Source organism: Schistocerca americana, chromosome X (genome assembly GCF_021461395.2).
Source record: "Schistocerca americana isolate TAMUIC-IGC-003095 chromosome X, iqSchAmer2.1, whole genome shotgun sequence".
NCBI lineage: Eukaryota > Metazoa > Arthropoda > Insecta > Orthoptera > Acrididae > Schistocerca > Schistocerca americana.
This window is the reverse complement of record NC_060130.1, coordinates 338,477,686-338,505,679: the sequence shown is the minus strand read 5'-3', so window position 1 is coordinate 338,505,679 and position 27,994 is coordinate 338,477,686.

The window sequence follows — 27,994 nt, the reverse complement described above, 5'->3', positions numbered from 1 at the left end:
ACACCCGGCATCATGGTGTGGGGAGCTATCTCCTACACTGGCCGTACACCACTGGTGATCGTCGAGGGGACACTGAATAGTGCACGGTACATCCAAACCGTCATCGAACCCATCGTTCTACCATTCCTAGACCGGCTAGGAAACTTGCTGTTCCAACAGGACAATGCACGTCCGCATGTATCCCGTGCCACCCAACGTGCTCTAGAAGGTGTAAGTCAACTACCCTGGCCAGCAAGATCTCCGGATCTGTCCCCCGTTGAGCATGTTTGGGACTGGATGAAGCGTCGTCTCACGTGGTCTGCACGTCCAGCACGAACGCTGGTCCAACTGAGGCGCCAGGTGGAAATGGCATGGCAAGCCGTTCCACAGGACTACATCCAGCATCTCTACGATCGTCTCCATGGGAGAATAGCAGCCTGCATTGCTGCGAAAGGTGGATATAGACTGTACTAGTGCCGACATTGTGCATGCTCTGTGGCCTGTGTCTATGTGCCTGTGGTTCTGTCAGTGTGATCATGTGATTTATCTGACCCCAGGAATGTGTCAATAAAGTTTCCCCTTCCTGGGACAATGAATTCACGGTGTTCTTATTTCAATTTCCAGGAGTGTATTTTTGTTTGCTGATGACACTAGCTTGGCAGTAAGGAAGCATGTTGTGTGCAACACAGGCACTGTTTCGAATAGTGCAATTCATGGTACAAGTCCATGGGTTCCAGAAAATAAATTAATGCTAATTCACAGTAAGCCTCAGTTTTTACATTTTTTAACACACAATTCAACAAAACCGGACTTTTTGATTTCGCAGAATGGGCATATGATTAGTGAATCTGAACAGTTCAAATTTCTTGGTGTTCAGATAGATAGCAAACTGTCTTGGAAAGCTCACATTCAGAATGTTGTTCAAAGACTTAATGCTGCCATTTTTACTACTTGAACAGTATCTGAAGTAAGTGATAGTTAGACACAAAAAGTGGTCTATTTTAGTTATTTTCATTCACTTATGACATATGGTGCTACATTTTGGGGTAACTCTCCACATTCTCAAAGCGTATTTTTGGCTCAGAAACGAGTGAGAGGTTTGGGGAATAAGTGGTGTAAGTTCATGAGCCTCTTGTCATCCCCTGTTCACTAGTTGGGGGACCAGCTTATGCCCAAGAATTAGACTCTATCACTCAGTTAATACCAGACAGAAATCAAATCCACATTGGGACCGCAATTCCTTGACTGTTGTGTAGAAAGGTGTACAGTATATTGTTGCACCCATTTTCAATAAGCTACAACAAGAATTCAAAAATCTTAGGAACAATCCATGTGATTTCAAATCAAAACTAAGGGTTTCCACATGTGACACTTCTGATATTCTGGTGAGGAACTGATTCCTGTGGTACATTGTTGACTATGTTTTCATAAACTTATGGCTTATCTTTTTTGGGTCCATAAACAGTTTATTTTATCTGTTATAACATTTATGTTGTAAATTCATGCACTGACCTTGGAGATTTGCTCCTCCATTTGGTCCTACAGAACTATATGTGTAAAAATAAATAAACAAATTGTGAATGGAGGGCAGTAGGGATGCTAAATGTGTGAAAGTTCTTGAATTCATCCTGTGCACAATTCCCAAGTTGGTTTGCTGGTTTTACGATTGTAGTTATTCATTTTCGTGTTGACTATGACTGTGAATCTCTCTTCTAAGGCTGCCTGAATTGTAGCCTCACTGCTGCTACATGTGTTTGTGAATATTTTTTCCATGCTAGTACAGAGCAACAGAAAGAAATTAGCGTATAGTATGCAGCATACAGTCTCACTTCTACATTACTGCTTACTGACTACCCATTTCACATGCCAAGCGTGCATTATCAAGTATGCTAGAAGAATCCAATGTCTAAGCTTATTGACAATGTACAGATCCTACAGTAAGTCTATTTAGATAACTGACTTAGTAAAATAGTTACAAATAACAATGAAGCAACCACATCACCACAGAGATTGTGTAAGGAGACATTAGAAAGAGCTAGATGGTGTAGACAAAGAATGTACAATTATAGTTGTTATAACATGTATATTATGATCAAATAGCAACTAAGACAATAGAGTAAATCAGCTAATTAGCAAAAAAGAGATTACTGTCGACTTCTGTATTGTTGAAGGGTACTCCTTGTCTTGCACTGATGTAAGGATAGTGACCTCCACTTGCAGGTTACTTCCCATTCATGCTTATTTGCATACAGCATGCGCAGACACTCAGAGACAGACTGACTGCACATCCCTCACGTTCCACCATTTTGAGCTACTCCTGTGGCATTCTATTTGTGACTCATGTTTGTGCATTGAACCTGAAGGACTACTTATTATTTTTCACTACAGTGGGGTCAGAAAGATGGATTAAAACAATTTATTTTGCAGTCATCCAATTCCTTGAGTAGTGACTCAGGTTTTGTCTTTTTGCAAGCAAAAATTCCCAGCTTTTCAAACACAACAAGTAATTTATCTTTTCCTACTCTGTGCAGAACTTTTATACTGTGTTGTCTACTCACACTGTCAAGGCTTAGGTTTCAGAGACTGGTACTTTATGATAATTTTGGTAATAGTATACTTCTGGTACTCCTTGTACTACATTTTAAAGTTACTTCCAGTTTGTCCAATGTATAACACGTATAATGAAATTTTCACTCTGCAGCAGAGTGTATGCTGATATGAAGCATCATGGCAGATTAAAACTGTGTGCCTGAAGGAGACTCGAACTCGGGACCTTTGCCTTCTGTGGGCAAGTGCTCTACCATCTGAGCTTTCCAGCCATGACCCATGTCCCATCCTCACAGCTTTACTTCCACCAGTACCTTGTCTCCTACCTTTTTTACCTTTTTAACTTTCAACATGTTCCCTATTATACACTATACACACCTGTTGGTTGAAATGGGTAATCAATTCTTCCTTTCCTAACATTCTGTAAGCCAGTGCCTAATATATCTGTTGTGAAGAAGAACCTTTGCATTCATGTTCCTAAAGAGTTTTGCTACCTTATTAAGTACTTTACATTTAGAGGACCGCTTTAAATATTTGTCTTTTACTCCATTTTCTCTTTGCTTTTAGAGTTGTGCTGCAGTCAATCTGTTACACAGTTTACCTATTTTCTTCTGTTTGCAGTTGTTAGTGACCACCACCTGTTTAAGTATCTGAAATACCTTATGACATATCAAATCTGAAATTATGTTGACATCTTTCTCATGATCGGTTACCAATTTTCATATCAGTGGTGGTTGGACTTCTTGTAATGGTCAAATCTAAAACATTTTTAATATTTTCAGTTTCATATTCTGCTTTGAAGCACATTTTTGGAAATAGTCCTAATTTTTGCGTCTTTCATTGGAAACTTGGTGATTGGAAAGTGCCTGTAATTCCCATGTTCACGAAGGATCACCAGACATAATTGTATACTTATATCACTGATATAAGTGTGTTGTAGATTTGTGTTTTATGCTCCATTAAAATCAAAATGAATTCCACAGGCAGAGATCTTATGAAATTCAGCACACACTGTTCATCCTTGAGATCCAAAATGTCATGGACAAAGGTGCTCGGGTTGTTTCCACATTCTTTGATGCCAGGAAGACATATGATACAGTCCCAATTTGCTACTTACCAGTTAGTGAAAAAATAAGCTTCCTGAGTGTCAGACTAAATTTGTGACTGTATTTAAGCATTCCTTGTTGAAAGTACTCAACTCACCTTTTTAAAGAAATAACATTGACAAATGTAAATGTAGTTTCAGGAGCACCCCAATAGGGTATGGCAGGGCCAGTACTGTTCTAATAAACTGACCATTAATTATCTAGTTGACACTGCTGATGGCTCCATGACATCATTGATGGATGACAGTGTTGCCTGTCAGATGGCTGCAACCCATGATGAGTGTAACAAAATGGAGGAAGACCTGCAGCTGGTAGAGGGACTGGTTGCTGAACCCAGAAATAAGTAAGTATAACATATTGCCCATGAATACATGAAGAGATCCACTACTGTTTGATTATGTGGTTGGTAACAAATCACAGGAAATTATAACTACTATAAAATACCTAGGAGTAACCATATAGAGAACCTCAAGTGGAATGACCACATAAAACAAACTGTAGGAAAACAGAGGTGGGGATAAGATTCATTAGCAGAATCTTAAGGAAATGTAATACAGTATAAACACAATAGCATGAACTGGTTATCATAAAAAATGTTGCCCCCAACAGAAATACATTGTTGTTATGGGAGGTTTTATTGGTTAATAGCAATTCTGGTTAAGATAATTTACAAACAATTTTTAAGTACCTAGTGTAATTAAATTTAATTTTAAGACAAATTTCTGGTGTTACAGTATTTTTAATTGTTAATTTTTTTCTGGATTGAATGTAAGGAATGAAACTACAAAGCTAACTACCCATTGTTGTCTTGTTTATAACATTTTGTAGTTGGCAGCTACGATTATCACCTCAACAATCACTGTGTACAGTACATTTAAATAAACTCATTAATGTGTGAATAAACATTTACAAAAGTATTTAGTGCCAGGTGTTCTTTTTTTCATAACCAAATGGAGTTAGAATACAGAATAAAAATCAGAAAATAGTAGCACGTGGAACATTGCAAAGAGGAAACAGGGAGCTCCAACTGTACTGGTAAACTCTGAGATTCTAGGTGAAGTGAACTGTGATACACAGAAAACAGAAATTGCAGAGCAGTTAGGAATTTCCCAATCTACTTTATCTACGATAATTCATAATTGAGAAAAATTGATTAATGAAGCTCCATCAGGTTCCTGAAACAAATCTAAATGACTTATGTGGCCCTTAGTACAAGGACATCAAGACGTTAGTGCTAGTATGGTTCAATCATATGCGTGCACGAAACATATCTTAAAGTGGCCCTGTGATTCAATCAAAAGAAAATAAGATTGCCAAAAATATATTCATCATACTTCAGTAGTTCTGCTGTTTGGCTGTATTGGTTCCTAAACAGACATTCAGTTTCATCTGTACAAGTTTTTGGTGAAGCAAATAAAGTTGATGAAGAAAGTGAGAACAGCTGATTGCATGAATTTGGTTGAGTGAGGAGAAGCTATGCATCATGTGATATGTTCAATATGGATGAAACTGGACTTTCCTACAAACGTTTTTCAAATCACACACTCGAGATAAAATCTACATCTACATCTACATCCATATCGATACTCCGCAAGCCACCTGATGGTGTGTGACGGAGGGTACTTTGAGTACCTCTATCAGTTCTCCCTTCTATTCCAGTTTTGTATTGTTTGTGGAAAGAAATATTGTCGGTATGCCTCTGTGTGGGCTCTTATCTCTCTGATTATATCCTCATGGTCTCTTCGTGAGATATATATAGGAGGGAGCAATATACTGCTTGACTCTTCGGTGAAGATATGGTCTCAAAACTTCAACAAAATCCCGTACCAAGCTACTGAGCATCTCTCTTACAGAGTCTTCCACTGGAGTTCATCTATCATCTCCGTAATGCTTTCATGATTACTAAATGATCCTGTAATGAAGCGTGATCCTGTGCTAAGTGCTAAGTTTTATGGTGGATCAGTCAGCAAACAACATTTAACTGTTGCCCCCGGATGTAATGTGGATGACAATGAGAAGTTTTATCCCTGGAATATCAATAATTCTGAGAAACCATATTGTTTTAAAATGTAAATATGGATATTTTACCTTACATCTTTCACCATAAGAAAGCTTGGATCAACGGTACATCATATCACAAGTGGCTTCTTCATCTCAACAGTCAAATGGTTTCTGAAAGCAGATGTGTTCTTCTTATACTGGACAGATATACTGCCCATAATGTACAGGATCTGAACCTAACCAACATAAAGGTTCAGTTTTCTCCACCAGATGCAACAAGGCACAAGTCAGCCCATGGACCAAGGCATCATTTCTCGCAGGAAGAGAGGTTATCACATGAGATTTGTAAGAGCTGCTGTTTGTGCTGTAATTTGCTTGATGCAGTAACAGCAATCACAGCAACCTGAAACTCGGCTTCACCACATCATATACAGAAAGGCTCTAACAGAGCATGGAGACATAGCAAAACTAAAGATATCCTTAAGTTAGATGATGCTATTTCACCTGATGAATGGACAGTTCTGCAAGATGTTGTTAATCCAGGGATTAGTTTTGCGAAATTTGTTAGTGCACACAACATTGTTGCTGTATGCATTTCAGTGGCATCTGATGTGTCAAATGCTGTGACTGAGGTGTAACAAGGATCATCAGATGAAAGTGAGGAAGAGGAGAATACAGATACCATCCCACCCACCCATCAGGAGATGTGTACACTCTTGGACAGTTTGGAATGATTTGCTTCAGCATCTGACATCACTGCTGGGTTTATGGACACTATAGTTACAATTGGTTGTGAAATTACAAGATATTTTTGTTCCTGTTGACATCAGTGAACCATGCTTGAATTTTTTTCAAGAAGATACTGTAATTTTTGAGTAGTTGTACTTTTACAATCACTTAATGGTGTTATATGTCTACAGTAATAAAATGTGACTGATAATATAGTATGTTACACACTACTGTACTACAGTATATGCATACATATTAAAATCTGTGTTTTTCACTTAATACAATTTTTTAAACAAACCCTTCATTTTTTGATCCTTTGAAATTCATGATAATGAGCTTATATTATACTTCCATGAAAGAAGTGCCTTACATTTTACTTGTCTGGCATATTTTTGAGTACTGCTCATCAGTCTAGTAGGATCTTAATAGGTTAGATGAACAGATGAGAATAGAAGTTGACATGGAGAGTAGTTTGCTCTATCTTAAGTAGTTTTTATCATCTTAGTTTGTTTAATTGGTGCAAGAGCGTTACAGAGATGGTCGACAAAGTACAGTGGCAAATGCTACAAGCCAGGCATTGTGAATCACAGAGAGGTTTACTGTTGAATTTCTGACAGTGTGCACTCCAAGAAAAACAGGAAAACATATTTTTTCCTTTGATATTTGTATTGCAGAGTTATTACACCAAGACAACTATATAACTTACAGTTTGTATAGAAACATAACTACAAAAATTGTGTAGAAATGAGAGGATATAGAGAGGTACCAAAAGTACCCACTGCTACACACCATAATGTGGTTTATGAAGTATAGATGTAGATGTATATAATCTATATTTCTGTATGTGATGAGTTTATGAGTACTAGTCCTAACATTCATCATGATACTCTCGAAATTGCTAGAATGATGGGGTTTGATGAATTGCTTGCCCTTGCTGCTGCAAGATCTGATTGAACATTTGCTGCTATTGTTGGTTCTTCTGTAACTGCCCCTTCAACAGATCTTTTCTTTTTTTTTTCTTTTTTTTATTTTGTCTTGCTTGTGTTTATAGCACCTCTTGTTCTGCCTGCTATTATAGGATCAGTTGAAGTTCTTGCTTTTTGTTGTTTCAGGAGTGTGATTGCAGAATCCATTATGGGCTTTGATTTTGCCAACTGAAAGAGGCACACACTTATTTAACTGTTGTAACATTTTTGTTTTTCACTGTTGTATAGTAGAGATCCCAGAGGAATGCATACAGATGGAAGCAATGACAAGGCTAGAGCAGAACTGCAATCATAGTCTAAACTATGATCTAGTGTAGGAACATTTGAAGCAAAATCACACAATAACACAAGTTGTAAAACCAAACTTACAAGTAAGTAACAGAAGTGAAGTCCAAGAGACAACAAGTCCATAGCAATGATCTGATAGCTGCTGCAGTGACAAGGCATACATAAATTCTCAGTGAACACTGGTTGCAGACTGTAGAGGTACTTGCTTCATGCACATACCACAACCATGGCTGCTGCCTCCAAGTTGTGATCTGTCTACCATTTGAGGTGGTGTCTGAAGTCTCACATGTGTAGCATCTTTGGGGCATATGAATAGTTATGAGCTTCATATCACAGTCTGATGGAGATACTAAAGATACAGAAAGCCTTATTTCACAGAAACCTAAGACAGATCATGCAGTGAATTCCCCACACTTTTTGTACCAGTCCTAGTATTTTTTGACAATTTTGTATATTATATTAAGTTAAACCAAAAAGCAATATGCGTGGGTGGGTATTTGCAAAAATTTACCCATAGAAGTAGGGGGACAAGACAAAAATTTTCTTTTTGGTATAAAAATGTCGGCCAGTTTCAAGACATGTTATGCTACAAAAAATAAATTTATAGATGACACACCCACACCCACAAAAACACACACACATACACACACAAACACACACACACACACACACGCACACACACACACACACACACACACACACACACACACACACACAAAATTCATTGTATACCAAATAATTTCTTGTCATTCTTTCAACATTTATTCCAGGTAGATTACTTTGATACTTAACAGATATGCATCCTTTCAAACTGTCTTTAAAGTACACCTCTCTGTATTATTATAATTATTATGGAAGTGGCACATTTTTAATCTGATGGTCTGAAATTGTGACGTAGTGACATCCAAACAACCATAAGATATACAGCAATTGTTAAAGCTGTAGTGTTATCCAGTATGACCAGCCACATAATGCTACAACTGGTTAAATGAGAGTTTTAGTGAAATCATGAGAATTTCAGAGAATTCAGTAGGGAATTAAAAATCTGTATTCCAGATCTAGGGGGGGGGGGGGGGGGGGGGGAGAGAGCAAGTGCCCCTCTTTTGTGTCCTCTCCTCCATCTTTGTGGACACATATGACTTTATGGACATTATACAGAGAAGACAGTAAGCATATAGCTCATGCTCAAGGACAAAATTAAGCAATAATTTGATACTTATGTGGGACATGGAACTGATGACAGTTAAGAGATCCAAGGGATCTGAAATGCTTTGTAGAGACTTTAAGGCAACTACAAATTTGTAGTCAGTAATGTAAACGCACTCAATAACTAGTTCAGAAGAGTTTCTGTCAATATGAGCAAGAGGACAACGTTTTTAAAAATTGTATCTCAAAATTAAATATTTACAGTCACCATTGGATAAGAGACCAACAAATGAATAATAATATTTAACACACCCTTCAGTCATACTATCACAAATGCATTAGCAATATTTCAAATAAATGGCAGCATGATCCTGTCCTGCCTCCAGTGTGCATGAATAAAGTGCTGGCCCAACAAAAGCAGCTCCATACTAAAATAAGTCACATATTTAAGGCACGTATGTATTGAAATTAGCATTGCACCATCTAAGCAACATTTATCAGCAATTGACACCCTTCCTTACCTCACCAATATTACATTATTAGGAAATGCATACTGTATCTCCAGAGCTGTGGCCTCTTTATTTATTAATATGTAAACCATACAATTTGGATGGTCTTATTTAAAGAAGCAAGCGTTCTTAACAGTCACGAGCAAGTTTCACTTGGCTCTCTATTTGGCAAACTACATACACTATGTGATCAAAAGTATCCAGACACCTGGCTGAAAATGATTTTCAAGTTCGTGGTGCCCTCTGTCAATAATGCTGGAATTCAGTACGGTGTTGGCCCACCTTTAGCCTTGCTGACAGCTTACATTCTCACAGGTATACGTTCAGTCAGATGCTGAAGGGTTTCTTGTGGAATGGCAGCCCATTCTTCATGGAGTGCTGCACTGAGGAGAGGTATCGATGTGGGTCAGTGAGGCCTTGCACAAAGTCAGCATTCCAATACATCCGAAAGGTGTTCTATAGGATTCAGGTCAGGACTCCGTTCAGGCCAGTCCATTACAGGGATGTTATTGTCATATAACCACTCTGCCACAGGCCACGCATTAAGAACAGGTGCTCGATCGTGTTGAAAGATTCAGCTGCCATCCCCACATTGCTCTTCAACAGTGGGAAGCAAGAAGGTATCTAAAACGTCAATGTAGGCCTGTGCTGTGATAGTGCATTGCAAAACAACAAGGGGTGCAAGCCCCCTCCATCAAAAACATGGCCACACCGTAACACCATCACCTCTGAATTTTACTGTTGACACTTCACACACTGGCAGGTGACATTCATCATGCATTCACCATACCCACATCCTGCCATCGGATCACCACATTGTGTACCATAATTTGTCAGTCCACACAACGTTTTTCCACTGTTCCATCGTCCAATGTTTACACTCCTTACATCAAGCGAGGTGTCATTTGGCATTTACCTGTGTGATGTGTGGCTTATGAGCAGCCACTCGACCATGAAATCCAAATTTTCTCACCACCCTTGTAACTGTCATAGTACTTGCAGTGGATCCTGATGCAGTTTGGAACTCCTGTTTAATGGTCTGGATAGAAGCCTGATTATTACACATTACGGCCCTCTTCAACTGTCAGCAGCCTCTGCCAGTCAACAGACAAGGTAGGACTGTTCGCCTTTGTGCTGTATGTGCCCCTTCACGTTTCCACTACACTATCAGATTGAAGGTTGAGGGTTAATTTTGGGGAGGAGACAAAACTGCAAGGTCATCGGTCTCATCAGATTAGGGAAGGATGGGGAAGGAAGTTGGCCATGCCCTTTCAAAGGAATCATCCTGTCATTTGCCTGAAGCGATTTAGGGAAATCATGGAAAACCTAAATCAGAATGGTCAGATTTGTAATTGAACCATCATCCTCTCAAATGTGAGTCCAGTGTGTTAACCACTGTGCCACCTTGCTTGGTATATCACATTGGAAACACTGGACCTAGGAATGTTAAGGAGTGTGGAAATCTCATGTAGATATGTATGACACAAGTGACACCCAATCACCTAAGCACAAACAAAGTCCGTGAGTTCTGCAGAGCACCCCATTCTGCTCTCTCATGATGTGTAATGACTACCTGGCAGTGTGTGGCAGCACACCACACCTATGTAAGTTTTTGGGAGTGTCTGGATACTTTTGATCACATAATGTGTGTGGAAAGCCCTTGGCAGTATAAAGAGGTACACATCAATATGGAACATTCACAGCTCTTTCACACCAGTGCACACAATTCCATACAACAAACTGAGGCACTTAGGGCAAGATAATGGTAAGCCATATTAAGTTAATTCTGCAGGACAGTCATTTGAATGTTCATAAAGTTTATAAATCAGGTAATGGACATAACAGGTGTATTTCTTATATTGTAAGATTCTACATATGTTACAGTGTTCTTCTCACATGAAATAAAACATTTTTAACTACTGCACGCTATGAAAAACAATATTAAGTATAAGGAATAGATACAGTTCTCTGGCTTGTGATAGTGTATCACAAAAGATTCAGTGCCAAAATTTGGCTTTACCAATTGGTATTAAGTGTAGTATGAAATACGGCCATCAGTTAATGTTGATTGAATAACCTGTTCTGTGGCTTTGTGCTGAGTAAGGGATAAATAATATCTGTGATGCACTACAGGTATATAGGGAAGCAGGTCCATGATGATAGACAATTTCTCACGCTGCATAAGAATAGGTCGACAATAGTCTGGTCATAATCTGTGAAATCTATGTTGGACATCTATGCTTCTCAACATTAATGTCATGGAAGTCTCTTTGAACAGTGTGTTTCAGGAAAACTGAATCAGGATCTGAGACCAAAAATTTGAATACAGTAGCTTCTGATTAGTTACTATAATATACTGTCTATTTTTTGCTGTATTTCTTAATGTTATGTGCTGATGAGGAATTTTGCTGAACTCTAGATAATCATCTTGTGTTATAACTGTCATGGCTAATTTCTTTTCTGCTCTGTTTTTCTTGGCAATATCAAACCACTCAGTGGGCGAGAAAACTTGGCTTGCATGTCTTCTTCAGTATTACTCAATGGTCGCAAAATTTCTATATCACAGGAGTTGTGTGTGACCAGGAATCAAAACCTGTTTTTAGTTTCTTTGCATATGTCTTTACATAGTAGTGATGATGACATGCACATAAGAGTCCAATTCACCTTTTGTCCAGCACAGTTGCCTGAATAGTATACTATTTTGGAAGCACTGTTGTTTGGCCATAGAAATTTAAATATATAGCTCCATATCGTATCAGTGCTGGTTCTTGCAACATGCTCAGTCCACATGTACATGAGTCCAGTGCCTGCTTCACAGTCATATTTATACATGTTGTACACCTGTAGTTTTCATTTGTAAAGAGCACTCCGACAAACCAGTTGAGATGATCACAATATTGAATCAGTTTCTACTTAACCTCTCTAATAATGGCTGTTTTTATCCCTCACAGTAGGGTACAAAGTGATTCCAGTATAAAGTACTGATTATCATCTCCCAATCAAGATAAACCTTTTTGGGATTCTCATAAGTGCTTTAGTGACCTTGGTAGGTCAGAATGCTTTGAATGTGCTTGTGAACTCCTTCTCTCACTTCAGGTGGATATTTCTGATGCTTTTTATGGTGCCATCTCTGGTCTGTCTTTACATAATGGCATCCATCCATCCTTGAGGGATGATGGTGTAGCATGCTTGGTTCAGAGTCTGCAGCGTCTGCTGTGGCTAAAAAGTCCCACTCAAGAGTGGCAGTCCCTACTGCAGTTTGGGCATGTGAAATTTGAGGGACTTCGAACAGAAGCCGCTCTGTCTCTTCGATTTGTTCTCTTCCCAATTTGTTCCTGTGTGCGTTCGTCCTCTGAGAGCTTGACGCCATTGCGCACAGTTACTCGCCACTTGACATGGTCATCTGCAATGCTTTCCCAGTGACTTGGATTGATTCTGGTCTTGGTCAGGTCTCTCTTGCAGACATCCTTGAAACGAAGATGCGGTCGTCCCACTAGCCTCACACCCTCCTAAAGTTCTCCGCACAGCAGTTGTTTCAGTATCCGTTCAGGATCCATGCACCTGACGTGTCCCAACCATCTTAGACATCGATGACTCAGGAGTGCAAAGATGCTGGTTGTGCTTGCATGATGAAAGACTTCGGTGTTGGTTACTCTATCTCTCCAAGAGATCTGAAGGATCTTCCAGAGACAGCGAAGATGGAAGCTGTTGAGTCGAGATTCGTGCCTAGAAAGAGTTGATCATGTCTCACAGCTATAGTGAAGGGTGCTTATAACACAAGCATTGTAGACTTTTAATTTAGTTTTGTGGTAAGCAGTCCGTTGTTCCATACTCTGTTTTTTAATCTAGCCATGACAGACGATGCCTTTGCGATTCTGTTAGTAATTTCAGTGTTCATGGACAAGTTGCTACATATTGTGGATTCCAAGTAGGTAAAGTTATCAACTACCTGGAGAGGATTGCCATCAATACTGATGGATGGAAAGTTGGTAGTGCTCTGCGCCATGATCTTAGTCTTATGAAGGTCGATGAGTAGACCAAAATTTTCAAAGGCATTTGATAATTTGTTGATTATATACTGCAGCTCATCTTCTGTGTTCGATACTAGAGCTGCATCGTACACATATAACAACTCACGGATAAGAACTGTATTCAGTTTGGTCTTGGCCTTGAGGCGAGCGATGTTGAAAAGATTTCCATCAGGTGCTGTATGTAGATACACTCCCTCCTCACAGTCTTCAAAGGCAAATCTGAGCAGAAGGGAAAAGAAAATCCCAAATAATATAGGAGGTAACACACACCCCTGTTTCACACCGCTATTAACAGGGAATGCTTCTGCTGTTTTACCGTTTAAGCAGATTGTTGCTTGTGTTTTCTCATGGAAAGAGACAATTATCTGTAGTAGTTTAGGTGCGCATCCAATCTTCTGCAACAGTTTGAAAAGCCCATTTCTGCTCACTAAATCAAATGCTTTAACAAGGTCAATGAAAGCAATATAAAGCGGCCTCTGCTGCTCATGACATTTCTCTTGTAGCTGTCTTAAGGAGAAGATCATATCTACGGTTTATCGGCCGGGCCTGAAGCCATACTGAGGTTCTGGATAGATTGTGGAAGCTAAGATTTGTAATCGCATTAGGATGACTCTTGCATAAGCTTTCCCGGCTACAATTAGTAATGGAATGCCTCGGTCATTGTTACAGTTGTTTCTGTTCCCTTTCTGTTTATATAGAGTAACTATCCTCGAATTCTGCATACTCATCAGGATATAACCTTCTTCCCAGCTGGTTGTAATAAGTGAATATAAATGTTTGAGAAGAACAGACTTGTTATACTTAATAACCTCTGCAGGGATCCCATCTTCACCTGGGGCCTTTCCATTAGCAAGAAAATCTATTTCTCTACTAAGTTATTCCATAGTAGGCATCGCATCTAGTTCCTCCATAACTGGCATTTGTTTGATGGCGTCACATGCATCCTTGCTAACTTCATTCTAGGCTCCATACAACTTGAGGTAGTGTTCAACCCAGCATTCCATTTTTTTTGCCTTCATCAGTAATGACTTCACTTGTCTTGGACTTCAGAGGAACTGTTTTTCTGACAGTTGGTCCAATTGCTTTCTTAATACCATTGTACATTGCCTTAGCATCCCCAGAATTGGCCGCTTTCTGTATACCTGTACATAAATTCAGCCAGTAGTTATTTGCGCATCTCATGGATGTTTGCTGTGCCCTGTTCTTTGCTTCTCATAGGTGATCTCGAGTTCTTTCATTTGGGTTTCTTTTGTAAGCAAGCAGGGCTTTCCGTTTAGCCTCAGTGACTGGTTTCATTTCTTCCAAATTTTGTTCATACTAGTCCTTATTTCTTTTTCCTTTTATTCCATAGGCCAATACTGCTGAGTTGTAGATTGCACCTGAGAGTTTTGCCCATTTCTTATCAACATTCCTTTCTGCTTGCACGTTTCCTGGGAAAGCACTTTCAAAATTACTGGCAAAATCCTGCTTTCTTTGTGTGTCATGAACATGATCTGTGTTGATACGGGAATGACCTCTCGGTTTAGCATGGTGAGACTTCTTAGGAGTGAGCCTCAATGTGCATGCCACCAGGGCGTGGTCAGTGTTGCAATCAGCACTATGATAACTTCGTGTCAGTATCACATTTTTGAGACCAGTACGCCTAGCTATGACTTAGTCAAGTTGATGCCAGTGATGAGAGTGCGTGTGTCTCCAAGACACCTTGTGCTGATCCTTAAGCTGGAAATATGTGTTTGTAATACAGAGGTCACAGAATCAGCAAACTTCAAGCAGTGTCTGGCCATTTTCATTAATTTTTCCCACCCCATGATGTTCCAGGCAATTTGGCCATATGTCAATATCTGATCCAACTCTAGCATTTAAGTCCCCTAGAATACATAGTGTCTCGGTGCTAGGTACCTTGGCTATTCTGTCGCTGAGTAAATCATAAAACAGATCCTTCTCTGCCATTCTGGATGATAAGGTGGGAGTGTGCACATTTAGGATGTTGACAGTGCCACTTGAGGAGCATATTTTCAAAGCAATAATTCGCTCTGTTCCACCAGATGGTGGCACAGTACAATCCAGGAGGGTGTTTTTAACAGCAATTCCTACATCATGAAGTCTTGGCTCGTCTTGAGACTTCCCCTGCCAGAAGAATGTGTAATTATCCTCCCTGATAGAGCCCACGTCCTGGAATCCGCGTCTCCTGCAGTCCTGCGATGTCAACATTCAAACGATGGAGCTCTCTGTCAATTACGGCAGTCTTACGGTTGAAATCAACCTCTTGGGCATCGTCAATGTACCTTGGACACATGGTCCTAACATTCCAGGTGGCAATATGAAATAGTGATTTCTTTATTATTTCATTTTTGTTGTTGGTAGGTGTACTATACCAACCCGCTTGTCAAAGATTACTTCTAAGCTCCACACACCCCGTGAAGCAGGCAGATAGTGGCGGGACAGCACCTTATTGTCTGGGGGCTGCCCAGCTTGAAGCGGATGGTAGCTGTCCAATGAGATGCAATGATGTCTACCACCGTCGGAAGTGGCTCCTGGCACTCGAGTCTTACTCCAATCAGACAGAGCTTATAACTGGTAACTGCCTCTTCCCGTGTTGTGCTGAAGTTCTTGGACATCACTGAAGTGTCCTCTCCAGGGTGCTACAAGCCTGAGCGATAAATATGAAGACTCGTGAGTTGCCCAATCATCACGGTCTCCCTCTCGACCTAAATGATAATATCCAGAGGAAAGGCAAGCCAATACGTCTGGTATCACTTCGGTTGCAGGAGCTGCCGGAAGGGGACGTAGTGCGCCTCCCAACGGCCTTTGGGGGCCCACTCCAGATTTTCTTTCAGGGTTTTCTCCCTTAGCCTTCATCCCTCCCGAGACTAACCACAAGGCAGTGGTGTGTTAAGGTAATTAGAGAAAGAAAAGGAATGGTAACTGAGGAGAGGGTAGGGAATAGGATATATAGGATATAGGATATAAGACAGGTCGTTGTGAGGCACACTTTGTCTGGCTCCTCTGCTGAGACCTGCCCGGCTAGGTTTGACCTGCCAGTAGCTACGCTATCATCAATATAGCTCTCAGCTTCCTTGGAGCACATAAATTCTCCCGCCCACATGGACAGTGCTATGATAAGGCGGTACCTCATGGGAGTCATGTCTTTACAAACTCTTTAATACTACTGACTTTCTTTGCAACATTTTCCACTCTTCTTCTCAATTTGTGTAGCCTGTGAATGGAGAGAAAAGCATTTCTCTCCATTCACAGGCTTACAGATTTTGATATCTTCACCTTGCACCTTAACGGTGCAGATAGTTGTGATCTTCCAGGAAGGCTTACCCGATTTTTTCTCATAGGAGTGTTTAGCAGGTGCCATTTGAGATACACAAAGAGGAGTAGTTGTTTTGTGTATCAACATTCTCTAAGTCCCAGACTCCATGTAATATTGTGTAATCTGCTTCTGCTGTCTTCATCATCCATTTCTGATGTCAGGGACATGGATGTCTCATTTCTTTTGCAGCTAATTTCATTTTTATAGCATCATTGTGTAATTCTCACTCTTAAAAAGGAAAATAACATTTGTGTTATAACATGTTTATGAAAAAAATCATGTTGCAAGTAATAACAATACTAATACAGTATTATTCTGTTCTGGCTCTCCTAATTAATAATGTTAATAATTGGTGTTGTTTCAGTAAAATGATATCATTTTTAACGCTCTTCAACTGTGATCAGTAGCCCTTCTCTCAATTCAGGCATTCGCTGCCATCATCAACACCTTCAATCCTTAATGGGTGAGATGGCCACTTCTCTAACAACAAATGCTGAGTCTCCCTATTTGTGGAAGGAAAAAAATTAAAAATTATGAAGAGAATCAACCTATGAACCTACAATGAAAAATAGTGCAATTTAACATCTATATTGTGACATTACTAGATCAATTTAACACTTTAACAGCTATTTAATGGAAAGCCATAATAACCCCTATAGCAGGCACCTGGAGATGTTCATAACCAGTGTAAAACTGTTCATGGTTAATAGGCTCCATATAGATATCTTGGAAATGTCCCATGGATCACAATTCCATTAATTTCTTAGTATTGAGAGCTTTCTCCACTGTCATGGTAACCCACATTGTCACATGCTTCAGTATAGCATGCCACAAAATTATATTTTGTTGTTGCTTACCTCTAATCACATGGATTTTGTCGATAATCTACATCTACAACACTCATCGCAAGAGGATTCGCTGTCAAAATGGTTGGCTTCTGTATCAGTCCTTAGTACATTTTTTTCATGCAAACAAGTCACACTGTTTCCTCTGTGAGTCATCATCTTGGCTGTGGCTTGCCATACTAAAGCAAAAAAATGATGTACTTTGTCTCAGTGCAATACGTAACAACAGAGTGTGTTAGCCTCTTCATATACTACCCTGCCAGTGGTTCTCCACCCTCTAGCAGATATGAAAAACACAGATATCTCAATTTCACTGAGTGTATGGCTTACCAGCATCTAGCCTTGAGCACTATTGTATTTGAATCTAATTCACTCAATGAAGTATAATGTAATTACAGTTAGGCACAGAGACATCGGCAGTAGTATATACAACCCAGAAGTTCCATGTCTATTTCCATGACAACAAGTTTTTCCATCTAATGGACCTTGTAATCGAACATTAATAACCATATTTGTCCCATGCAATATGGTACCAAAGCAGACACCTGAACAATAACAAAGATGGACTATATTTCTAGAAGCATACGAACATAAGATTTTTTATAAGATAGTCATCCACAGTACCACCTCTAATGCTCTATTCAAACTTCCAGTAGACACAAAAGTAGCTCTAGCTACTAACAAGAATCACATCCTAGTGGTAGTGATTCAAAGGGCCCAACAGGTGTGGCTCAAACATTCACCGAGAGTGCATCACAACTTGTGCAGCATGACCAGTTATCATTAGCTAATGGAATGTTGATAGTCTCACTGAATCCAGAAGTATGTCAGATAGTTATTCCAAAGCAAATCTCTGTGGAAATTTGAATTATGGTCAGTACCTGTCATCCCTGGCACACTCACCTGAACAATTTGGAACTGTTTTTAAAGTATATATGGTTGGTGGTGGCAGGCACAGTGTCTAGTTACCCATACATCACCAACATGCAGTCAGTTGCTACAGATCATATAATCTGAGGCCTAAGTAATTTTCTCATATCTGATGATGATGATGATGATGATGATGATGATGATGTTTAGTTTGTGGGGCACTCAACTGCATGGTCATCAGCACACATACAAAGTCCTAATTTTTACACAGTCCAATTTTTACATCATCCAATCTAACCACTGTTACAAATGATGATGAAATGATGAGGACAACCCAAACACCCAGTCCCCGGGCAGAGGAAATATCCAACCTGGCCAGGAATTGCTCATGTTTGAGGTAAGCCTACTCACATACCACACAACACAAATAACCTGAAAATCCCAACAGAGATATTTTATGGTGGAAACCCATAAATGTTACTACACCTCCTCCACATTCAGCGATCTCCATCCTGCACCCAAAGACCTTGATTCTGGCAGCAGTAGAGAACACCCATGGCCAGATGATGTTCACTGCAGCCACCTGGGATAGTTGTCTGTGGTACCACCAAAACTATCTCTGTCTATGGTGGTCTTGCCAACTAACCACTAACAAATGAAGAACAACAACACCATCAAATAATATCCCATGAAAAATTTCACCAGACATCACAGATGATATGTGATACTGGACCAACAGCTTCACCACAACCAAGGACAGCACCCCATACAGGTGGCACCTTCAAGTAAAACTGTATTTCTCAGAAAGATTCTTTTAGGGAGATCCAGTGGAGGGTGGTCTATTGGCAGGTTCTGCCAATTACTGGTCTAACTACCCTGATATCTCCATGCCCATAAACACAGACTGTCAGAACAGTGCTCCAACACTGAACATCCACATACTTAGCACATTAATAATCTGTCGGAGTCACTATCAGTCAAGTTGATTCTAAGCCTATTTGCTTTCTGTTTGGGTGAGGGTTTTCATGTCAGGTAACGTTATTGACAATAATGCTGTATCACAGCTGCCACTAGACCTGGAGGTAACTAACAACAAGAGGGCACCTCAGGCCATGAAACCACCATGGCTTGATCAGCCAACTTCATATTACTGGGACATGCATCCACTGACACCAACATATGACACCCAAATTGAACACTAACCATATGCTTGTTGCTATGCTCATGTGAAGTACTCACCAGTCTTCTACTATTAATGTCAACTCATGTCCACTATGGACTTTAAATAAAATATTCTATGGATTGTGGCTGTGATTAGTGGTTTCAAACTTTGGTTTTGTTCATTGATTCCCTTCTGTGCCAGTTTAGTTGTCATTGCTAAGTACTCAAGCCTTCAATACAGGAACTTGTAAACCTGTTCTTGATATTAACTACATTAATATTTGTGATTTAATACATATTAGCATGTCACTGACAAACCAGACTCCTCTTGCTCACCATAATTAGGAGGTGGCAGCCCATAAGATGAACACTTACTGCTATTATCTTGGTGTAAACTGCTATTAGTATTGAAAACAATGCGCAAACAAATTCATCAGACACCATTACACATTTTCATTGGACACTGGACTATGATTTGTGTCTTTGTAACTGCTAAAGGCTGATCATTACACTTAATTTATATATGCCAAAGGACTTTTCTTTCTTTTCTTCAAACCACTACCAGTGAGGTTTTCCAGTGGAAATAATGGGAGCACAAGCTGAATCTTGTACTGGTGTTGCCCACATTGGTGAAAACCAGCTGCAAGCTCTTCCATATTGGGGTCTAATAAAAATTAGGAGGATTATATTTCATTAGATTCAGTTCATAGATCTATGAGCAGTTTGTTTTCCTTTTCAATATTTATTAAAAAATTTTAATTGTTCCAGATAATTTAGAAGATGCTTTGTGGTCTTTTGTAATCAAAGACACATAGAAGACTTAATTTTTTCCCTGACCATGTCAGATCCTGCATCATGGTACCAAATGGTAAGAAGGCAGTTTTTTCTGTACCTGCATACTGACACTGTTTGTGTATAGATGGGGCTTAGTCTCTAGAGAGATTTTAAGCCAAGTAGTCTATTGTAGCCATGTACCTCTTTTAAACATGAAAATCCTAATCGTTTCCCTTCTGTTGGTAATGTATACTCAGTTTTCTTCCAATATTGTGTTTAGGAATGTAAAGACACAAACTGCTTCCTATTTGTCAAGTAGGACCTCACCAAATTATGAGCTGTGCCTCGAATGACATAGTTCCACAGTTTTTCCTGCAATATGGTCGTATCAACACAGTCAAATGCTTTTTGTAAGTCTAGAAAGATGCCACATACATGTTCTTTGTTATCTATTGCTTGAGTGACACCTTTGATTCAGTTGGATGCTGCTGTAATGGTGGATGATCCCTTGGCAAACCCATACTGCCCCTGAGAAATCACTTTTTTGCATAGCAGGAAGTTCCAGATTCTTATGTATATTACTTTTTCAAAGATTTTGGATATTCAGAAATGGGTCAAAAGTTTTCTACTCGATTTCTGTTTCCTTTTTTAAAAATAGGGACAACACGAGCAATTTTCAATTCATCTGGAAATAGACCATCTTCCGTATGAGAGTTGATAACTGTGGATAAAAGTGATGCAATTTCATGTATACATTTCTTAAGAGTGTCCAGACTAAGACCATCATAGCCTGCTGCATGGGAATTCTTTAAGTTAATCACTATTTTAATTAATTCTTCTTTACTTGTTGGTGTCAAAAATATACTTCCTGACACTGGTGTTCCTCTGAATTTGTATTTATGATTTTTAACATGATTGTTTATGCTTGAGCCAAAAGAAGCAAAGTAATTGTTAAATAGATCTGCTATCTTATTCTGATCAGTTTCTATTGTGCCATTTATCAGCAAGTTTCCTAGATTTACCTATTTCTCTATTTACTAGTGACCATGATGTTTCGGAGATATTATTTGAGTTCTGAATGGCAATTTCAAAATATTTCTGTTTTTCCAAAATTAGGAGGTCTACATAGTATTTCTGATACTTTTTGAACTCTTATTTTAATTTTTTATTGCTCAAGTAATTTAACATAGCATACTCATACCAGCCTTTTGAAATGTGGTGCTACAGAAGAATGCTGAAGATTAGATGGGTAGATCACATAACTAATGAGGAGGTATTGAATAGGATTCGGGAGAAGAGAAGTTAGTGGCACAACTTGACTAGAAGAAGGGATCGGTTGGTAGGACATGTTCTGAGGCATCAAGGAATCACCAATTTGGTATTGGAGGGCAGCGTGGAGGGTAGAAATTGTAGAGGGAGACCAAGAGGTGAATACACTAAACAGATACAGAAGGATGTAGGTTGCAGTAGGTACTGGGAGATGAAGAAGCTTGCACAGGATAGAGCAGCATGGAGAGCTGCATCAAACCAGTATCAGGACTGAAGACCACAACGACAACATTAACAACAACCGTCACAGTTCCTCCACCATGCTTCAGAAGAAGAAGAACACAGTTTATAGTGGGCACACTCACTGGTGTTCTTTGTATGTTATCAGTTCCTAATGTCTCAAGTGTCAGATTCATTGAATAAAATTAAATGCTTCCATATGCCACTAGAGTAGGACCTGTGTGCTGGCAGATACACCACAATAATTTTGCAAATATTTCCCATCATAAATCCATATCGCACAACCTGCTCTGTAGATAAATTTTGATCTCAGTACTCTCTTATATTTTACTTGTTATCTTGTTATTGATAGGAATCGTAATTTATGGCCTGTTTTTATTATGGTGCTCAGATTTCCCTCCACTATTGTGCTTAGCAGGTAAAGATTTATCATTCATTTGAGATATGTGATCACACCAGATACAGATAAAATTACATGCCTCTTATAGATTAGAGCTCAAAGTCATAAAAACATCAGCTGAGCAGACATCAACAATTTGTCCTTGACAGAGATCTGTAGTGTTCCACATGAAGTAGATACAGGATGCAACTTCAAATTATCTTTCACAATTACTAGTCCATTTCTGACTGACCTTTCAAACCCTACTGACAAATTTTGTACATTTTTAAATATATTCTCATGCCTCTTTGCTTTTCTGCTTCTAAAAGGCTTCCTTGGTAGATTGACTGTGCTCTTTCCAAATGAGACTTGCAGTCAGGATATCACCCATATTCACTGCTAGTTTGGACAGTAAATCATCTTTTAGTACCTGACACCATCCACTTATGAAGACACAAATGCTAAAACAAAAGCCAAAAGGCCAGTCTGCAAACTGATAAAACACATCTTGTACATAAAAGCCATGTGCTTATGAGATTTGTGTGTCCACAGTGTACATGTCTTTCAATACTGAGAGAAGTCTTTCACTGTGGAGCATATTTTTACTGTTGTTGTTGTTGTTGTTGTCTTCAGTCCTGAGGCTGGTTTGATGCAGCTCTCCATGCTACTCTATCCTGTGCAAGCTTCTTCATCTCCCAGTACCTACTGCAACCTACATCCTTCTGAATCTGCTTAGTGTATTCATCTCTTGGTCTCCCCCCACGATTTTTACCCTCCACGCTGCCCTCCAATACTAAATTGGTGATCCCTTGATGCCTCAGAACATGTCCTACCAACCGATCCCTTCTTCTGGTCATGTTGTGCCACAAACTTCTCTTCTCCCCAATCCTATTCAATACTTCCTCATTAGCTATGTGATCTACCCATCTAATCTTCAGCATTCTTCTGTACACCACATTTCGAAAGCTTATATTCTCTTCTTGTCCAAGCTATTTACCGTCCATGTTTCACTTCCATACATGGCTACACTCCATACAAATACTTTCAGAAATGACTTCCTGACACTTAAATCTATACTCGATGTTAACAAATTTCTCTTCTTCAGAAACGCTTTCCTTGCCATTGCCAGTCTACATTTTATATCCTCTCTACTTCGACCATCATCAGTTATTTTGCTCCCCAAATAGCAAAACTGCTTTACTACTTTAAGTGTCTCATTTCCTAATCTAATTCCCTCAGCATCACCCAACTCAATTCGACTACATTCCAAGATCCTCGTTTTGATTTTGTTGATGTTCATCTTATATCCCCCTTTCAAGACACTGTCCATTCTGTTCAACTGCTCTTCCAAGTCCTTTGCTGTCTCTGACAGAATTAAAATGTCATCGGTGAACCTCAAAGTTTTTATTTCTTCTCCATGGATTTTAATACCTACTCTGAGTTTTTCTTTTGTTTTCTTTACTGCTTGCTCAATATACAGATTGAATAACATTGGGGAGAGGCTACAACCCTGTCTCACTCCCTTCCCAACCTCTGCTTCCCTTTCATGCCCCTCGACTCTTATAACTGCCATCTGGTTTCTGTACAAATTGTAAATAGCCTTTCGCTCTCTGTATTTTACCCCTGCCACCTTTAGAATTTGAAAGAGAGTATTCCAGTCAACGTTGTCAAAAGCTTTCTCTAAGTCAACAAATGCTAGAAACGTAGGTTTGCCTTTCCTTAATCTAGCTTCTAAGATAAGTCGTAGGGTCAGTACTGCCTCACGTGTTCCAACATTTCTGCGGAATCCAAACCGATCTTCGCCGAGGTTGGCTTCTACCAGTTTTTCCGTTCATCTGTAAAGAATTCAGATTAGTATTTTGCAACTGTGACTTACAAAACTGATAGTTCGGTAATTTTCACATCTGTCAACACCTGCTTTCTTTGAGACTGGAATTATTACATTCTTCTTGAAGTCTGAGGGTATTTCGCCTGTCTCATATATCTTGCTCACCAGATGGTACAGTTTTGTCAGGACTGGCTTTCCCAAGGCCGTCAGTAGTTCTAATTATTTTTACTAGTCAACATTAAACCATAGAGCTGCTCTCAGTCTGTGACTTTTTTTTCTAATGCAAGATCAAAGACTTCCTCCCTTCCCTTACATAATTTCACTGCATCCAGGTATATGGACTATAGCTCTGCAGATGACGGTGGGCCAAATTTCAATGTAACACTTATTGTGGACTAGCATTCAACTTTCTTGAAGCCTTTCATTACATTACAGAAATCACCTTGCTAGGCTATCTTCTGCCTACATAATGAGATAAGCCTGTACTAAGAACTATTCATTGATTACAGTGTTAAAATGTGCACAAAGCCACAATACTTCCCTTTATTTGTTGTGCATATGATATGTGTGGCCCATTTGCTCACATTTACAGATTTGACAACACAGAGATTCTGGAGTTACTCTGACTCCTTTTTTACTATTGGTTCAAGAGAAATTAGTACAAAGACTATTCCAAAAGGCTGAGTATTTGCTGTTGGTTTAAATGTAATATGGGCTTTGAAATCATTGGAACATCCAAGGTAGATCTCAAAGGTCTTCACAAAGTTCCTCCAAATTGAGAAAATGAATATCTTATACCACATTACACCTTAAAGTACTGGATACTTTTTATCACTTGCTTTTGACTGGCTTTTGCTCTGAGCATAAGCCTGAGTGGTATTCTTTTCTTGTTAGGAGAAGTTATACAGTTGTCGGCTAGTGACAGTGGTGGTAAACCTGTTTTTTATCGCGTTAAATAACGTTACTGTTGGACTTGTGTCTACTTGAAATGATAATAGCTGCTTACTGATGTAATTGAAATTTCATATGGTGTACAACACTGTAGTACAAAATTTTATGTATTGATGAAAAATTTCAAATTTTGTATTTTGTTTGAGGCATATTAGAAAACATTGCATCTGTTTGTAGTAGAAAGCTACTTAACTAAATTTTCTCCATTGTTGGAGTGGTGATTGTTTATGATCTTCCTTCACTACCTTGCGTTCCATGAAGGAACATTAATGTAGCACCATTATTAATGAAATGACGTATGCTACCCACTGGTTTCATCTTCACTTTACTGCTGAAGCTACTTAATTGATTTTGACAAGCTTTTAATGCAGACAGATTGCAGAGTACACTGAAATGAAGATTCAACAAACACTAACTGACTTGGCAGGCTTTGCAAACTTACCATAAATAAAGTTAATCAATGCTGACCTTTAGCGATATTTAAACATGCTTTATTTTGGTTAGAGACAGCTGCAATGCTGGTAGATTGCATTACATAAACCAATGTTTGCATTCATACTAAATGAAGCACTGCATGCAAGAAGGCAACTGTGGCTCATGAGCAAGAAGGCAACTGCTGTTCAGAGTGGTTTATTAATTGTTTAAAATGCTTGCTGCTCCAATACCAAGTCCACACTCAATTCTTTAGTTAGTGTGGTGCATGCCTGGGGCATGTTTGCTGCAGCTGCCAGTCTCAGCTCTTGTCTGATGTGCCAAGTATCTGCAGTACATTTATGTAATCTGCACATTAGCACTATTTCTAGTTGTGGTTATTGGTAATACTTGATGTAGTGAAGGGGACTGTAATTTTAAGGAATTGTGTCATATCTCCTCCATTTGTCTCATACTGCATGAGTCTATTATGAATAAAAGAACCCATATATGTTGTCTGAGATTATTGGCATCTAAAGAAATATTTATGTCTTAATTTCTGTCAATCTGTTGGTAATGATAGTATGCTGCTAGTGACACACACATTTATACAAACGACAATGTTTCTGGGTCTGCCACTGGGGCTAGCATATGTAGTTAATTAAACACCTCTTGTCCAGTCCACAACAAAAAGCAGGCTATTTGACTGACACTGCCTCATACCTCACAAACTGGAAAATTCTGTTGCAGTGGCAGTGCAATGGATAATACCTAAGCTAAAGGAGATTTCTGCATTTATAAGATGTAGCTCAGGAATATCTACTCTTCTGTCAACTACACTATCCAGTCACATTAATGTTACACCCTGTGAAAAGCCCGAATAACCACCTTTTCAAGTGTGGCCATCTGTGAAACATGCTGCAACAGAGTCAATGAGGTTTTGGAAGGTACTGATAAGAATGTGGAGCCATGCACTCTCCAGCACTGCTGGCAACTGTACTAAGTTTCTTAGTTGAGGATCCACAGTCCAAACAGCCTGATTAACATGGTCCTACAAATTTTCAATTGTGTTTAAATTTGGTGTGCTCTTCATACCAGGCACATACACTGATGAGCCAAAGAATTATGACCATATACTTAATAGCTTGTTTGTCCATATTTGGAATGAAATACATTACTGATTCTGTGTATCAGGGATCTAACACTTCGTTGGTAGGTTTGTGATGATATGTGGTATTAGATGTCTCTTCACAGGTCATCTAATTCGCATTAATAATGGGCCGATTGTCTGCGTACACAGTGATGCAGCTGATAACATCACAGATTGGTTCCACAGAACTTACATCAGGCAAATTTGGTTGATGATACATCAACATGAGTTCACTATAACGCTCCTAAAACCATGTAGCATTGCTCTGGCTCTGAGAAATGGACAGTTGTACTGCTGAAAGGCGACATCACCGTCAGGGAAGACATCAAGCATAAAGGGATCCAGGTGATTTGCAGCTGTCAGCATGTCTTTGATTCCTACCACAGGTCCCATGCTAGCTCAGAATAATGTCTCCCATAGCATAATACTATTCCCACCAGCTTGCATTTGTGGCTTGCGGCATATTTAGATCCACCTTTCACTTTGACAATGGTGTTTTTGGAGATGACGAGTAGCCTAGTGTAGCAAACATGTGATTCACCCAAAGAGCTCACACATTTCCATTGATCAACAGTTCAATCCCTATGGTCCCATGGCCACTGGTTTCGTAATTGATGATGTCACTGGCTCAACAAGCGAATGCATAGGGATTGTCTGCTGTGGAACTCCATATTTAACAATGTATGATGAACAATGTGCTCCAAAACACTTGTGTGCACACCAGCATTGTGCTCTTTTGGCAGAGGTGCCACAGATCACCATGTATGCTATTACACAGAGCAGACAAGCTTCCAAACCCCACATTTTGTGGAAGTCATGGACATCCTACCATTTTGTGCCTAGTGGTAGTTTCACTGTCCTGCCTCTTTCCATAGATTCTCACAACAGTACCACGTGAACATTTTACCAGCTTTGATGTTTTCAAGATACTTGTTCACAGGCTATGCATAATAATAATCTGCCATTTTTCAAAGTCGCTTATCTAAGTGGGTTCCCCCATTTGCAGCGCATACCTTCACTAGGGTGATTGCCCATTCATGTCTTCTCCACTTACGTACTTTTGTTTCTGCGTCACATGCCTGCAATGCCATCAGATGGCATCAGATATCATGGTGGGCAGCGGTCATAACGTTTTGGCTGCTCAGTGTACACTGCAAGCTGTGTGACACATTGCATTGTCCTGTTGGTAGATTCCATCATTCTTAGGGAAAAAGAAACTGCATATAGGGATGGACATGGTCCCAAAGGATACATGCATCTAGTGTGCCTTCCATAATGATGAGATCACCCAGGGAATCCCACAAAACATTCCCTAGACCATAACACTCTCTCCTTCAGCTTGGATCCATCCTATGATTGTTGGAGGGTGTTTGCTTTCAGACTTTTAATGCTGTACACATCAGTGACCATCTGTCTGATGGAACACAAAACGTAATTCTTCTGAAACGGCCATTTGTTGCCACTTAGTAGACATC